This window comes from Urocitellus parryii, chromosome X, assembly GCF_045843805.1.
Source record: "Urocitellus parryii isolate mUroPar1 chromosome X, mUroPar1.hap1, whole genome shotgun sequence".
Taxonomy (NCBI): Eukaryota; Metazoa; Chordata; class Mammalia; order Rodentia; family Sciuridae; genus Urocitellus; species Urocitellus parryii.
Genome location: NC_135547.1, coordinates 18,741,022 through 18,745,649, shown reverse-complemented (window position 1 = coordinate 18,745,649; position 4,628 = coordinate 18,741,022). Strand labels below are relative to the sequence as shown.

General features: G+C 42.5%; 1 pseudogene; it reads right to left on the bottom strand.

Moving 5' to 3' along the window:
- Nucleotides 1-1,893: 1,893 nt before the first annotated feature.
- Nucleotides 1,894-2,770, bottom strand: LOC144250839 (dual specificity mitogen-activated protein kinase kinase 2-like; annotated as a pseudogene).
- Between the last annotated feature and the right edge of the window lie 1,858 nt (nucleotides 2,771-4,628).

Genomic DNA, 4,628 nt, shown 5'->3' with positions numbered 1-4,628 from the left:
AGGGGAGAGGCCTCCTGCCCAGTCCTCCCTGAGAGAGCAGCACAAAGGGAGTTACCTAATTCCACTGTGGGAGTTTTATCTGCCTCCTGGATGGTTCGGTGTAGGTCCATGTCTAGACTGATTACAAAAGCCCCAACGAAACAAAATAAATACCTAACATCTTACAGAAAAGGCACGAAAGCAAACAGTAGGGGCGAGGAGAACAATGCCTCTGTTGTGACAGGGAGCCTTCAGGAAGATGATAGAATTCCCGCACCCCACGTTCTAATTTGTAAGGACAACATTAAACGTCTCGAAGCAGGCCCTGGCTTGAATGCATTAATTTGGAAAGGCAATGTGTTTTGTTAGATAAGGGATTTTTTTTTTAAACTGCCACTAGGATCAAAATGAAGATCAGTATAGCCAACTCTGTCTGTATGGGTGCATATTTCAGAAAACAGCCTTTCCTCTAGCTTACCAATGTAACCATTTGTTAATTCTGCCCTTTCAAGCTGATGAGGTGCATATAATGTGGCTGAAAAGGCTCTGAACTGATTCTACTTTGCATTCACCTTGCTGTGTAACCTTAAGTAAATCTCTAAACTTCTCTGAGTCTTGTTTTTTCACATCTATAAAAAAAAGAGATGATAATCTATCTTTGTGAATCCTAGACTCCAACAAAGAAAAATAAATATAACAATTCCATTACCTAATTATGCTGAAAGTGGGATTATCCCCCCAAACACATTTATAATTATCGTGTCTGAACTAGCTCTTAAATATATTATTACAGGGGCTGGGGATGTGGCTCAAGCGGTAGTGCGCTCGCCTGGCATGCGTGCGGCCCTGGTTCGATCCTCAGCACCACATACAAACAAAGATGTTGTGTCCGCTGAAAACTAAAAAAAATAAATATTAAAATTCTCTCTCTCTCTTCCCCCCCACCTCTCTCTCTCTAAAGAAATAAATAAATAATTGTTTAAAAAAATATATATTATTACAAACAGAAGCTGCAGGGGAGTGATGGGCCATTTCCAAAACTCCAAAAGTAGGTGGCAAGTACTTCACATAACTGAAGGTACACTTGTTTAGACATATGGTGGTGGGTTTTGGTTTTGTTTTTGTTTTTCTTCCCCTGTTTGGAGAGATGGAGGTGCTGGCCTATACTTGGCTGGACAGGCAGGGCATGAACCATGACAGTGGATGAGCTGACAGACAATGTGAGGACCCTGGGCTGGTTCAACCACTGGTTTTTGCATGAGCTGGCAAATCCACTTTTTCCACTTCTGACCCTTTGATGAAAGAATGGTTCATGAGTATGTTGATATCACTCATTCTTCTGTTTTTGTGTTTTGGTTTTTTGGTACTGGGGATTGAACTCGGGGGCAATCAACCACTGAGCCACATCCCCAGCCCAATTTTTTATTTTATTTGAGACAGGGTCTCACTGAGTTGCTTAGGGCCTCACCATTGCTGAGGGTGGCTTTGAACTCATGATCCTTCTGCCTCAGCCTCCAGAGCTGCTGGGATTATAGGCATGCACCATCATACTCAGATTCTTTTGGGTTCTTATGTAGACATTTATTTACAAATTCTTGGGCTGAAGTCTGGGTTGATCATGTCTCTGGATAGCTTGGAGGTAGCTCATTTACAATATAGTCTAGTAGCTCAAACATAGCCATGGCTGGCTGGCTGTGTGACCTCTGATCACTAATATGGTATTCAGGAGACATTCGTACAGAAGTGAGAAGTTGCAAGGCCCTCATTATGCCCAGTTGACTGTGGGCTGGCCAAAAATGGCCTCGATTTCCTTGAAATTGGATGGGGGATGAAGCTTCCAATGGACAGTCGTATCTGGAGCAAGCCAGTCCTTCAGATGTTCATCTGCACCAAGCAGTGTGTGCCTTGAAGCTGCTATGGAAGCAAGTAGGATACAATTCCTATGAAGGAATTAGCCATGGAGACAATGAGCTTTCCATTCACCACAAAATCACAGCTTGATTTCCCTTCTAAAGTTGACCAGTGTTGGGGGAGTTTTCACGTATCAGTGCCTGACCTGGTGTTTTTCTCAGAAGTATGCCAAGTCCCAGAGAACTGCCATACTGACCATCTCCAGGATCTTTTCAGGAATCTTCTTGGTTTCTTTCAACATCTGGCTCATGAAGCCACCATCCACATTCTCCATGTAGCTATGGATCTCCAAGCCACTCTAGAAGTCCATATAGAAGCCCACAATGTACAGCGTGTCGCACTTAGGATGGCTAGCTTGATCACACCGTGCCCCAGCTTTCTGACTAAAGGTCTTTTGTGAGTTTTGGTAACCATCCCACCATAGCTGGGCTCCTAGCTCCAAGATCCTTTTGTAGTAATCCTCCTTGAGTTTATAGACCTTGGCCTTTGGGGTAAGGAAGACTTCTAGCCTCTTCTGCTGCTTATTGAATTCTAGATCCTCAAGCATCTTCTGGAAGCTCACTGACTTTCCTTTGCAGGAGACGTCACTGATGGGGAACCAGCTCTTGGTGATGGTGATGCCATGAGCACTGGTTTCCTCCAAGCCAGTATTGGGATCCTGTGCAGGCCCGTGGTAGGTGGGGAACCACAGGTGCAGTTGTGAACTGAGCCTGGGGTTATGGTCAGAACCCAGGCCAGCACCAAGGCAGCCAAAGGTCAGTGACACTGCAAATCCAGACCAGGAGGCACTGGGGAGGCTGGGACTGAAGCTAAGGAGCTCTAGTGAGGCTGATACTGCCACCAGAGTGTGGGAGCCACAGTACTTTTCAAATCCTTCCATGCTGCTGGGTGTGCATATGGTTCACGGTTACCTACTACTGTAAATTGTACCCTGCCCTCTCATATGGGGGCACCAGGGGCCTTCACTGCTTCACCATAGCCAGAAATGCCTGGTGCATGTGCACTGTGGATGTATGGCCTGCTGTTCTGCCTCTCATACTCTTCCCCCTTCTGCAACCTGGGTGGTTTCTCCACTTTCATCAAGTCCTATACACCTTCTTTATACCTTTTACAATTTCTATCATTTCTTCTAGACTTTATCCAAGCATTATATCCCTGGCCCAGTGACCAGAATATGTACCCATTCGGTTCTCCTATGCATCCTGTGTGTGTGTGTGTGTGTGTATATATATATATATATATATATATATTCTATGTGTATATGTGTGTTTACATACTATATATAAATACTATATATACTTTATATAATATATATATATATAAATACTATCTATATAGATATACATATATAGATAGTATTAACATTTTATTGTAACTTCTTGGTTGTCTCTCTCAGTAGATGTATCTATCATATATTGTACTCTAGTATATGACCCAAGATTTGGTACAAAGCATTGCTGAAAAATACTTGTAGAGTGAATACTGGATTCAGCAAACACTTATTAAATATCAACTGCATACCAGCTTTATGCTCTATTTTTTATACCAGGGATTTAATCCAGGGGTCCTTAACCACTGAGCCACATCCCCAGCCCTTTTTTTAAAAAATGTATTTTTTAGTTGTAGTTGGACACAATACCTTTATTTTATTTATTTATATGTGGTGCTGAGGATCGAACCCAGGACCTCACAGGTGCTAGTGAGCAGTTTACCCCTGAGTCACAACCAAGGTCTGGCTAAGTTGCTTAGGGCCTCGATAATTTGCTTGAGACTGTCCTTGAACTTGTGATCCTCCTGCTTTAACCTCCAAGAAGATGGGATTATAGACATGTGCCGCTGCACCTGACCTTGTGCTCTGTTTTTAATGTGGATCCTTCAAAGTCGATGCATTTATTTCTAAATGTATAAAAGTGGATAAGAATCAGTCAGCTTCTTCATTGGTCCTGCAGCCAAGCAGCAGACCTAAATCCAAATGAGTGTTGTATCCTTCCAAGAGGCCCCCTCAAAAGAGAATCTTTGTGCCAGGGAAAGTGTCCTCAAATTTTCTGGAAAGCTTCTTTGGAAAAAAAGAAAAGTTCCATAGACCATAGCACATTCTTTGGAATCTTCTCAGGATATGCAGGGTGGGGTGGGGCTTTGTTTCTTGAAGGCAGATTTGAGTTTTGGAAACAGTTAAAAGCTCCTTGGCAGCCAATGTAGTGAATGAGGTAGGTGATCAAGCTGAAGAATATTACTTTGGGTTCCAAACAAGGTGTGACTACAAAGAGCTGAGGCCAATTTCTTGCATGGCACATAAGCTGACTCAACAGCAATTCAAAAAGAGGACTTCCAAACATATTGTGGCCTTGGCAAGGAAAAAAGGAAAGGTTCTCCATGCCAGTATACACAGACACACAGACATACAGACACACACACACACATAATGTGTAGTGACTGTCTGGTACAGTACATAAACACATAAATCAAGAGTCTTTGGAATGGAGTTGTAGCTCAGTGGTAGAGTGCTTGCCTAGCATGTGTGAGGCACTGGGTTCAATTCTCAGTACCACTTACAAATAAATAAAATAAAGGTCCATTGACAACTAAAAAAATTTTAAAAAAACTCCTTGGAATTAAGTTTTCAAGAATAAATTGCACAAGTATGGGACAGAAGAGACCTGACTTGGCCCCCATTTTTCAAAAATTTCTCTATGTTTCAATTGGCCACAAGCTCAAAATGCAATAAGGGAGTAATGTGA